This window comes from Acartia tonsa, chromosome 13 (genome assembly GCF_053477335.1).
Source record: "Acartia tonsa isolate MP-2025a chromosome 13, ASM5347733v1, whole genome shotgun sequence".
Taxonomy (NCBI): Eukaryota; Metazoa; Arthropoda; class Copepoda; order Calanoida; family Acartiidae; genus Acartia; species Acartia tonsa.
Genome location: NC_137272.1, coordinates 34,537,547 through 34,550,528, shown reverse-complemented (window position 1 = coordinate 34,550,528; position 12,982 = coordinate 34,537,547).

Below are 12,982 nucleotides of genomic sequence, written 5' to 3'. Positions count from 1 at the left end.
ATCTATAATACAAAGTAGAACGATATCTTTCTGTCTGTATGTCCGTCCGTCTGTCTGTCTGTCTGTCTGTCCGCCCGTCTGTCCCTTAAGATCTCGGTAAACACTGAACCGATCGGATTCTACTCTTCAGGGAATATACCTACTGTTCCTGTGGTGGTTTTAGGCTGTTTTCTTGGGAGGTGGGACACCCCTAACCCCCCAAAAAACAAAAATCCCCCCCCCCCATTTTTTTGTAGGGGATTTCTTTGGTCCTTATACGTATTTCGCCCAAATTTTTTTTATCACTTCTTGGGCCAAAGCCCCTAGAGGCTAGGGGCGAAGCCGCTAGTTAAGATAAAAAGTGGCGAAGTGTCAAAATATTTTATAATGATATTTTTCCTATTACTTGAAATAGCCTTAATTCTAGAATGAAATAGAGTACTCTAAATATTTAAATATGCATCAAATCTTTCTTCAAATACAAATTGTTCCTTTTTTTGTGCATTGGTTAAGTAGATGTATTTAAAGTTTGAATTCATGATAATTTATATCTTTAAGAATCTTATATTTTCATGCAATGAAAGTTAATGTTTTATGTGTTAAGAATAGCCCTATGGGGTTATATTTCCAAGGTAAGGATAGGTCATGAAAGGGTTGTATATAATATGTTAGTAGTATCCCCTAGGCTACCCAATAACTTTATTAAGGATAGTTTTTATTCGCGAATTTACATTTTAAACAAAAGGTTTTCCATCCATCTAGATTGCGTCGATTAATTTCAGAGATTAAATTAAAAAGCAAATATTTCTTAGTAAGTAGAGTAGCATCAAAAGTTCATACCTAATACATATATTAGATGGAAAATGAGAAAAAAACTAGAAAAAATAAAGGGAGAGAAAATGATACATACAAGCAAACGCCTAATTTTAGAGTAATAAAGCTCTTTTATATTTCATGTATAAGACATACCATAGTTATAGAGTAGCTGCGCTATTTTAATATTTGTCAATTTCAAGGTACAACCTGTATTGTATTATATTGTAGCTGTGCAATAAATTAAAACCTTGAAAATGAAAGTTGATTGTTTCAAAGTCAAGCAAAAGAATCCTGCAATTTTCCATCAATTTAATATAGACCTTCATTTAAAAGTTTTGACAAAATAATATTACTTTTAAGTTTTATTATTATTTAGTAAAATAATCTTTTAGATTCAGTAAAGGTTAATTACAGTTTAAGTTAATATTTTTGACTTATCATAAAACTTTTGGCCAAAGTATCCCCATTGACGACATATTCCTTTCCAATATGACGTCATTAGGAATAGTTCGGCCAGATGTTGTAACATTTGTTTACTTTTTATAACCAACTTTTTATTACCAGCTTCCTATAATCTTACCAAAACCACTTAATTTTTCTGCTTAAATGCAGCCGTCAAAAGTTTAAAACGCCCAAAATATGGGTGGCTGTCGAGTGCTGCTGATTACTCGGGGTTGATAAATATCAAAATCACTACCTGGTTTGGAGGGGTACAGCCTAATCTGTGCAGATATTGTCTAAAAATCCAACTTGATGAAGGAAATGAGTGGTTAAGAAAAGAACAAAGTGCATCACTTTGATCCACACACACACTGATACACACACACACTCACGCACACATATACACCTCTAAACCCTCTCACACACACACACACACAAACACACACTAAAAATATTAATTATACTTTGATCTAAGTTTAATAATATGTTTCCCTTGTGTAAATAGTTCTTAATACTTTTACAATCTTGCATTTTTAAAGCGAAGCTTTTCTATAATTAGGGTCAGTCTGTCCATCCTTCCGTCTATCTTTTTTCGTTAATTTAGGCATGTTAGAATTGTCCTATCGATTTCAATTTTTGCATGGTGATTCCTGTAGTAGTTAGGTACGACTTAGAAAGCGTAAGAACCGTGAAATCGTTACCAGAAAGTCCGTATGTCCATTCAAAACATGTTGTTTTTTAACAACTAATTTTTATGTGAAGTATCTCTATATTTATGTCCTAAAAATGTAAGTATGTCAGTAAGTGTATCCTGTATTTAAGTAGTTTTTCAAGGAATTTACTTAACATTTTGCTTCGACGCTTATATTCTGATTTTTCAGGTTTGCAAGTGTTCGTTATTCCTACCGTTTCAAGCTTCGCTTTTATGGATGTTGTTATCCTTGTTAATATAAATATTATTTTGCATTTACAAAAGAAAAATATAAAAAACAAAAATGATAACATCCATAAATAGCGCAGAAATTTTTTTAAAAAATTTCCAGACAAACGAAGGAGTCCCAAACGTTGGAGTGAACTAACGCATGAGTGTCTAAAATATTAAGTTAATTAAGTATTTCTATACAAGTTAGGTTAGGTTAAGATATGAAAATATCAATAAGCCCCTCGCAGGGGTTAAACATTCAAATACCTATAGGATGGTTTAAAATAGATTAGGTTAGGTTAAGTGTCCACTGTCCACTCCTACGTTTGGGACTCCTAGTAAAGTTTATTGTCGAAATAAAAAATCTCGGAAATTCCTTGGTCGCCAAATCGGCTCTTAAAATATGTATGTGTGGTAAGCCGAAGCGTTTCAGCTCACCGGTTGCGAGTTCGAATCCAACGAGCCCTAGCCTTGAAGTATTCTACCAAAACAAACTAGCAGGATTTAGTCATACAGAAATTATATATTTAACTGAAATACATTTACAATGGATGTTTACTATATATATACAAATAGATTATAACAATAGGTTAGGTTTGAAGGGGGTGTGGGAGACAAGGGCGTAGCCCACGGCGGTAGACAGTCTGTGGGGGTAGCTGTGGTAAAAGGGGAGGCATCGCCTCCCGGTTGTATAGTTGCGTGAGGGGCGCGTGATAGCTGCGTGTCCGTGCCCCTCCCCTATTTAGCCAGTCCAGTTTGACCGCTGCGCAACGGGGTCATCTGCGGTCATGAGGTAAATGGTGATATAATAGGATTAGTGCAGAAGGCTTGTCATAATAAGCCACTGCGTAGCAATTCTGTAAACTACCTGTCCGTCTGTTGCCGTATTACCACAACCTCCCCTTCAAGGGCTGCGGGGCTCCCGAGCCACCAGGCCTTGAACCTGGGGATACGGCAGCCTCTGTCTGCACACGACAACATCTTCCTGGGGCACAGCTCGGTGTAGGACAGCTCTGGCTATACAGGCTCCATGGGACACTCGCTGCTCGGTCTGGCTGTGGTTGGATATCAGCATTGTCAACTCCCGGTTGGCTTCCAGCCGCGGGTTGGCGACAGCCAGGCCCCGTCGTTGGAAGTTTTGCCTTGTTTGCAGGACTAGTTCTGTCTCGGCTGGTAACTGGACACGGAGGCCTAGGCTCACTCTGGAGGCTCCCAAGGGGGGAATAACGATGGAGGAAGGCGCGTAGAATTCCATGGGGGCGCCTGCCTGGTCCAGGTTGCTTGGCCTCTTAGCTCCCACTCGGATGGGGACGGCCGTCATCAGCAGGGGACACATCGCTTCAGCTTCACCCTCTGGGGCCGCCACTTCCATCTCAGTGGCCGCTTCTCCTCCTGCAGGCTCGCTGCTGGCCGGCAGGGGCTCCATGTCAGCATCAGGGTTCCAGATTGCATCCCTAGGTGGCTCTGGAGCTGGCAGCGGCGGCGGTGGTTCGTTGGGTTGGTGCTGCAGGTTCTCTTCTACAGGGTCGCGATCCTGGCCGCTAGGTTGTGGGGCGGCGGCTGCCGGCTGGTACACTGGGAACTGTCCTGGGTCACTAGCTGGCAGCGCCGCCGCTCCGGCGGGCAGCTCAGTGGCGTCCTCGTCGCCGTCCAGGTCGCCTTGGATGTCTGTTGGAATCTGCTGGGCAGTTACATCTCCGGTGTATTTGCGCAGTCGGCCTACATGCGCGGTGATTTCCGAGATCTTGGCTGTTGGAGAGGCAGGTTTGATGACATGATGGACGTCTGTGGCTTGTCTCACTATCTTCCAAGGGCCAGTCCATCTCTTGGTAATCTTGGCTGACTTCCCTGGCACCAGGCGGGGGGCCAGATACCAGACCAGGTCTCCAACTTCGTACTTGGCCGTGCCTTCGTAGGCGGCCGCGCTCCTTCGGATGGTTCCCTCTCCTCGCTGCTGGATTGCGTCGTACACGGCATGGTAGCGTTGCAGGAGAGCTTGGACATTGGCTGGGACTGAGGCATACTCAGTGTCTGGCAGCCGGAGCACCATGTCCACCGGAAGCTTGGCCTCTCTCCCAAAGTAGGCCAGGAACGGGGTCACGCCCGTGGATCTGCAGGCTTTGGTATTGTAGGCGAAGGCAATGGCAGGCAAGTGTGGCTCCCAGTTGTTGTCGTCTCTGTCCAGGAACAGCCGCATGCCTGTGTTGAGCGTCCGATGGAACCTCTCCACCCGGTTGGACTGCGGGTTGTAGGGCGGTGGATGTGTCAGGCCAATCTCGAGCTTGGAGGCCAGTTCCTTGAATACCTGGCCAGTAAACTCCATCCCATTGTCGGAGTGAATCTTCAGGGAACATCCGAACGTGGCCAGGTGGCGGTGCAGTAGGGCTTCAGCCACCGTGAGAGTGCGCTTGTTGGGGATGGCGTAGAGGCTGACAAACCGGCTGAACCCATCCTGACAGGTGAGGATGTAGCGGTTCCCGGCTGGTGTCTCTGGCAGGGGCCCCACCAGGTCAATAAACAGGACTTGCTGTGGATACCCCTGGCGGGAGGGCACGTGTATCCCTAACTTCAACCTTTCCTTGGTGACCTTCTGTACACACTCAGGGCAAGTCTGAACCATCAGGCGGACGTCACGGGACAGGTTGGGCCACCAGAAATGCATGGCAACGCGGGCAATAGTAGCGTCCATTCCAAAGTGCCCGGCCATGGGGGTCCCATGGGCCAGGAAAAACGCGTCCTGCTGGAGGGCCGAAGGCAGCAGGTATCTTGTCCTCTCTCTTGTCAGGGTCTGGTCGGTGGTGGTGAGGCAGCCATGCTCGTCGAGTCCCAGGGCTGCGAAGCGGCTGGCATACTGCTGCTCGTCCCGTTCCTTGCCTCGCAGCTCAGCCTTAGTTGGGGCTTTGCCGTCGGCCACCCACTGGCGGACACGGAGCAAGAGGGGATCCTGTGTTTGTGCCTCTAAAACTCTGGCCGGGTCCAGCCGTGCTGCAGAAGGCCTGCCAGCTGCGGGCTCCCCTAGCTGGCAAAGGGTGTGAATGTACTCGGCCTGCTCTGCTAATTCTTCGGCGGTGGCTGTCGGCATATTATCGTCCTCCCGGCGGCTGAGGGCGTCAGCATTGGTGTTCTGTGTGCCAGGGCGATGGCAGACAGTGAAATCTAGGGCCGCTAGCTCCTCCTGCCAGCGGGCCACCATCCCTGTGGATGTGTTCAGCGACTTCATCTGTAGCAAGGCTGAGGAATCAGTGTTGATCTGGAAACTACGGTAGGACAAGATGCCGTGAAATTTCCGAATTCCATACATAATGGCGGCCATCTCTCCCTTCCAGGACGGGTAGCGAGTTTTGGGGTAGGTTGTCTTGCGCCCCACGGCGGCAATAAGCCTCTCCTTGCCGTCCTGGCATTGGCTGAGTATGGCTGAGTATGGCAGAGATGGCGCGGCTGCTGAAGTCTGTGGTGAGCTGGAACACGGCTGGTAAGTCAAACCTGGGTGGCGCTCGGATGGGGGCTTGGCGAAACTTGTCCTTGAGCTGTATCAGCTGGGCTTCCATCTCAGCCGTCCAGGTCAGTGTCTTGGCCGTTTTCTGCCGATTCATCTCGTAGGTGAGGTCGGCATACTCTGGGATGAACAGGCGGTAGTAGCCAAAGAACCCCAGGAGCGCCAGCAGGTCCTTGGGGGTGATGGGGGCCGGCCAGTCAAGGATGCGGTCAATATAATCCTCTTGCATGGCTATCCCCTCACGGCGGAGGGTGTGGCCCAGGTAGTCCACTTTGGCTCGAAACAGCTTGGTCTTGGCTGGCTTGAGGCGGATTCCTCCCCTGCGGTGGGCTTCCAAGACTTCCCGGAGCCTAGCCAGGTGGGCCCAGATATCTTGGTGAAAGGTCAGGACGTCATCAAGATATGACTGGAGGTTGGCCGTGCCTAGTGGGTTCAGGACTCCTGCAATAAATCTGGAGTAGACAGATGGTGCTGTAGCTAGGCCAAAGGGCATCCTTTTCCATTGGTACAAGCCTCTGGGGGTGGTGAAGGCGGTGCAGGGCCGGCTGTCCTCGGACACTCAGATGGTGTAGTACGCAGCCACCGCGTCTAAGGCACTGTAGACGCGGTGTCCCCCCGCTCGTTCTACCAGCTGCTGGATCCTGGGCAAGGGGTAGCTGTCCAGCCTTGTAGTCGACGGCCCAGCGGGTGCTCCCGTCCTTCTTCTTGATGGGCACCAGGGGGCTGCTCCAGGCGGAGTCTGAAGGCTCTATGACTCCCTCTTGCAGCCAGGTGTCCAGTTGCTTCTCCAGCTCAGCCTCCTGCCGCGGGTTCAGATCCCTAAATCTCTGGCAGATCGGCTGGGTCCCTGGCTTGAGGCGCAGCTGTAACTCTACTACATCAGTGCAGCCGGGGGTAGAGTTTGAGAAGACGTCTCTGTACTCTGACAACATGGTCCAGACCTCCTTCTTGAGCAGGGGGTCTTTGCGCAGAAATTCGTTCTCCTCCATCTCAAGGGCTGCCCACAGCTCCTGCATATCTGGGGGCTCAACAGGCTCTTGGAACGAATGGATACGAGGGGGAGGCTTGTCAGAAACCTCCAGAATGTCGGGCTTGACCAGCTCCCCAGCCACGGGGAGGCCAGCGTTCAGCAGGAGAGGCATCTCCCCCTCATTTACCACCAGCACTCGGAACACGCTGGCGGAGCCAGGCCTGTGTGCATACAGGCCTTCTGGGATGACAAGATACTCCCCAAACCTCTGTTCTGGGGCAGCTAGTTGGATGGCATCCTTGGTACGGTGTCCCACTAGTTCAACAGGGACAGCCATGACACCGCGGCCAGGCAAGACCACCCTCTTGGCCGTACGGAGTTGGGGTGGTTGGCCATCAGTTGGAGTGACAGCGCTTAGCCTGTACGTGGCTGGCACGGGGTCAGCTTCAGCTCCGGGGGCCACCGGCCGCGATTTGACGGGCTCGGCGCCGGGAGTGGCTGAGGTGTCGGAGCCATGCGTGGCTCCAAGGGCGTCCGGCCACGATTTGACGGGCTCGGCGCTGGGAGAGGCCGGGGTGCCGGGACCAGCCACCGGCCGCGACTTGATGGGCTCGGCGCTGGGAGAGGCTGAGGCATTGGAGCCTTGCGTGGCTCCGGGGGCGTCCGGCCACGACTTGACGGGCACTGGGCCGGGAGAGGCTGATTCCTGGGGGTTGAGCGTGGCTCCGGGTGCATCAGACCGCGACTTGACAGGCCTGGACTCGGACTTGGCCGGTTGGATTGCTGGGGGCCCCAGGTAGAGGGGGCCAGGTGGACACGGCTGGCCGTTGATGAAGGTGTTGGCGGAGAAGATAGGCTCTGGAGGGCTGGAAATCTCAGGAAACGTCGTTGGCAGGTTCTCCAGAGGCACCTTGGGCACTGGGGGCAACCCCATGGCTAGCAGGTTGGTCCCCCTGTGGGCGTTCAGCGCAGCATCCACCCAGTGCGTGCCTTTCTCAACTACACGCAGCTGCTCTGGCAGTGGGCCTGGCAGGGGCCCCTCGTAACTCAACTCTCTCTCGGCTGTCTCCCAGTCGATGGGGACGCCACGGAGTGGGATAAACTCCCCACGCACCCACAAGCAGGGGGGTTGCATGTCGAAACAGAGCCTAGTTCCGAACTCCTTGAGAAAATACCCTCCTAGGTTCAGAGGGTGTGAGAGATTCCGTACCACAGTCACGTGGTACAGATGGAGTATAAGAGTGTGTGAAACTGCCATATATAATTCATATAATTTTCCAATTACCTGAAGGGGCTGCCCTTCCTCATTAGCAGTCAGGATTTGGGTGTTGTCTGGAACCAACATGCGCTGCACGCCCATTGCGTGCATGAGGTGTTCAGAAATGACGGCAGACCCTGGTACACGGTTGCCAGAATCTACCATGGCATCAACCTGTACGTGCTGGGCAGGGTCAGGAGTAGGAAACCTCACCCTGATGTGGCAGGGGAAGTGGAGGTCCTGCCCTTGAGACAGGGGGGCCTCCTGCTCGGCTGGGGTCGGCAGAAACTTCGGCGGTGGCCGAACCGCAGCTATGGTAGTATCGCTTACCATGGTGTGTGAGTGTAGACCGCTGGTGGTGGCTTATACTGTAGCTTCGAATCACTAGAGCTTATCAATTATCACTGGGTCAACAATTTTATATTTCTTTTTATCACTTGGTTGACATTTATACACACTTATGTGTAGTTATCACTAGGAGCTCTAGGTGTGATTCTGGAAGCACCGGCAGCAGGGAATGTCCATCCTGCAAGGGTCAGATGGATGGCGGCGGCAGGGAATGTCCCGTCCTGCAGCGCCGCTGGTTCAAATCCCGAAAGATGGCGGCAGGGAATGGCCCTTCCTGCAGCGCCTCGGGTTCGAATCCTGGGAGGCAGCGGCAGGGAATGTCCTGTCCTGCCGTGCCTTTGGCTCAATTTCTGCTATCCGTCGCAGTGGTAGGCCTTACTTGTGTGCTGAAGCTTCGCAGCCACACATTGCCTTCTCAGGGAGACCAGCACTTAGCTGTCTCGTAGGTTTGGCCTGGGTGTCCTGGGGCTTGTCCCAGCTACACTTGCCAATTTAGACTCAGTTTTGTAGCCGTCTGAGCTAAATTATCCGATTACCGTGGCTGCGCACCTAGCGCTACTCCTACACGGTACGGGAAAACGCCGTAAACTGGCGCTTTTAGCAGGCTAAATCTGCTTGCCGTAGGCCAGAGGCCTACATAATGCGTTCAATCGAAAATTGACCTAAAAAGGCCGCCTCACGGGTCAGTTGGCTTCTCAGTTGGCAGCTGACTGTCCCCTTACTTGCAAAAGGGTCCAATCAGAGGTAGAATAGGCTAATTTCTGTAGGGCTCGATTGAAACACGCTGACACCAAGATGTGGTAAGCCGAAGCGTTTCAGCTCACCGGTTGCGAGTTCGAATCCAACGAGCCCTAGCCTTGAAGTATTCTACCAAAACAAACTAGCAGGATTTAGTCATACAGAAATTATATATTTAACTGAAATATATTTACAATGGATGTTTACTATATATATACAAATAGATTATAACAATAGGTTAGGTTTGAAGGGGGTGTGGGAGACAAGGGCGTAGCCCATGGCGGTAGACAGTCTGTGGGGGTAGCTGTGGTAAAAGGGGAGGCATCGCCTCCCGGTTGTATAGTTGCGTGAGGGGCGCGTGATAGCTGCGTGTCCGTGCCCCTCCCCTATTTAGCCAGTCCAGTTTGACCGCTGCGCAACGGGGTCATCTGTGGTCATGAGGTAAATGGTGATATAATAGGATTAGTGCAGAAGGCTTGTCATAATAAGCCACTGCGTAGCAATTCTGTAAACTACCCGTCCGTCTGTTGCCGTATTACCACATATGTATATATTCTTTATCTCAGCTAAAGAACATTTTCAATAAATAAGAAAAAATTAACTCTTATCTAATTTTAGAATTCCAGGAAATAGTAAAATTTTGCAAGTGGAGAAAAAAAGATCCATACAAACCTGCAAAAAATATTATTTTTTTATATTTTTTTGTCTTACTTATATGACCTGTATGAAAACAATGTGTGAATACACATTACTGCATACTTCCTTCCTTATAGGAAACTGCCATTTGGGAAGACAAATTTCATATAAATTAACCATATCAATAAAATTTGACTGTACATATAAATTTATATGATATTCATTTAATTAATTTATTATTGTATTATTTTATGTATGTACAACACCCAAGAATAATAAATCTAGTCTAATCTTAATAGAAGAAAACCATCCTAAATTATCAATTATATGTTCATTTGAAAAATTAAGCTTCGCTGAATAAGTTAGGTTGGAGGTTTTTATTGGAGGGTACATTAACCCCTGTTTAGGATAAAAAAATGATTATTATTTTGTTATTTTGCTCTATAGGAAATATATACCCTGTAAATAGCCTAAAACCTGCCCTGTTCTGTTATTCCAAAAAAGAAGGGAAAAAGTAATATTTTACATTGTAAACACATTTACAATTGGCACCATTTATAGCGCAACATACTTGAAAATATACAAACAAGGATATTAACATCCAAACAAATTGTATGTAATATTGAAAAAGTAAGAAGGTTGATGAGACTTAGTTTTCCATATTTATAAGATATAGTTTAGTGCTAAAAAATATATTTTATTAACCAGTTCTTATAAAGGAATGAAATAAAATTTATTGCATTAATTCCTAATCCTCTTTTATTGGCCTAGGCCTTTAGCACCTCGAACAAAATAGCGTGATATCGTACAATTTTGTCATATCTTTTCTATACAATACATTTTGACATACAGCAAGAACATGTCAATTTAAAAAAGCTTCGCTGATTTCAAGATAAGATATTTTGTATGGTTCTTACAGCACAATCATTTAGGACGTACAGTAAAAAAGGGGAACTACACTACACAGTAGCTTCGCTACTGTGAAGATTAAATGAGTTGAAATGGTTCTTACCGCACAATATAGTTGGACACACTCCAGCTTTTACCAGGCACGTGAAATTCTTGGAAAAACAAGGAGACCAACATCCATAAAAACAAAGCTATAAATAAATGATAGTAAAGCTATTAAGTGTTCTTTAGTCTGATACAAATTAGATATGAGAATTTCATGGAATAGGCTTGAAAAAACTTGATTAAATACATATTCGCCTTTAAAAAATTTTCATTATTTTTCTAAAAATTACTATTTTAAAAATTAAGTACACAAAAGAATACAATAACATCTTTCAGAAAAGATGTAATATAATCTTTTTTTTTCGTTTGAACATTTTACATTTCATTATAATGCCAAATATGTTTGTTATACAACTTTTTTATTTTAGTTTACAATGTTTAGCTATGCCAATCATGTCCAATGGTATCCTTGTTACAATCAATTTATTTATATACAACATCATTGTAAAATAATTTTGCTATAATTCCAATAATTTATCAATGTTTTTATTACTGTTGTTCGCATTTTGAAGGGATCGGTGCTTCCACACAAAGTGCTTGTCGAGTGATGAAACAGATCCCAACTTATTTTTGATAAATTGAAAATAAGGTGTGGGTAGTTTTTTTCTCTAGGCCAAGCTGCTGTGGGCCTGATGCCCTAAACGCGTTGGGCATAAAATTTTGTTCCATCGCCATTCGGATCTACCGAATATAACCTAAACTAAAAACAACTAAAATAATAAACTAACAAACAAAAATCTTTTAAACAAGGTATAAACACCAAGGATTCTTACCGGTAAAACCTTAGAGATATATTTAAAACTTTAGTATGTCGACTCTTGCTTTTCAAAATTGATGAATGCATTGACACATAAACTGGCACAACCCAACAAAAAATATCATAGAAATAAGCATATGCCATTATAAAAGAATATCTAAGAACCCTTAAGAACACTGCCTGTTTGAAAAAGAAAAATTTGCCACTAGTCCAAGCTGCGGCCTACGACAGCCAAGCTTTCGTGATTAGAGCTGGATTGAAAATAAATGTGTTATATTGGATTCAATACTTGCAATTTCCATCTAATAAAAGTGTTTATTCATTTACATAAAATAAAAAAGGATAATTTTTAAAAATCTTCTAAAGAGTAATTTAAAAATCAATAAAAAAGCACAATTCAGTAGCTATATTTATCCTTATATAAAAGTAACAGTATCTCGCTAACCAATTTACTAATATGGTTCTCCTTTACAGTGTAGCTTCTCATAGGTTTGGTAAGGTTTAAGAGGAGGGTACCACCACCCTTTTCAAGAGAAATCGCTTTTAGAGAAAATTACCCCTCCACAGATCCTTGTTCTTGTATGAAATACAAATCGTTATGGATTCATTACCAACAGACAGACCAACTGTCTTACTTATAAAAACAGGTTGGCAGCTAAAAAGTATACATTTAACTATTTTGTGACCGAGTATTTTCTATTTTATTGCTGAAATAGAATGATTACTCAGTTTTTGTTTTCTACTTTTATATAAGTACTTAATTAATTAACAAGAATAGGCAAGATTCTGAAAAGAGTAGCTTATAGAGTTATGATTAATATATTACTTTAATAATCAAATTAGAACTAGGTTTAAATTTATTGAAATTTGAACTAAGGAATAGTTACTATATGAAGTTAAATATATTAATAAAAAATACGTTTTGTACGCTTTATAAAGAATGAATACATCCATATTCATAAACATCCTTTTTTATTATTTACCTCTCCTCATTTTTTTTTTAAAAAAGGATATTATATTTTAGGCTAACCTAACGAGTTCATAACTATATTATTCAAAGTTTGAAATAGATTAAAATATTCAATTACATTTTTTTATCTTACTTGTTATTTTAAACAACTTTGAATTTAAAAATAAAAAATATAAATATTACGGAAATTCTATAGAGATTAAATAGATATATTTTTGAAAATAAATAAAACTAAAGCGTAGTGTCCCATAAAATACTAATAATTTATGTCTTTTTACATATTGTAACCAAATCCGAACATTTGTTTATTCTCTCATACAGCTCCTAGGGATAGGAAGAGTATCAAAGATTGTTTTAAAAAATTATATTGCAACAAAATCCTACAATGTTATTTGGTGTTATTTATTAACCACCAAGATCTCGCTAACCAAAGAACAAGGTTCATATGGATCCCGGTAAAGTTGTTGACTATTAAATTTTAGATTAGAGTCTTGGAATGGTTTTATGCTATCTTGCTCCCCCAACCTGTCCCTTCACTATTACACTGGTTTTATCAAATGTTTTGTTAAGTTCCAAGTAACACTAAGTTATGTATAATAAGTTATATCAGTTGGAAAGAATTTTTATGTTAGAGGTA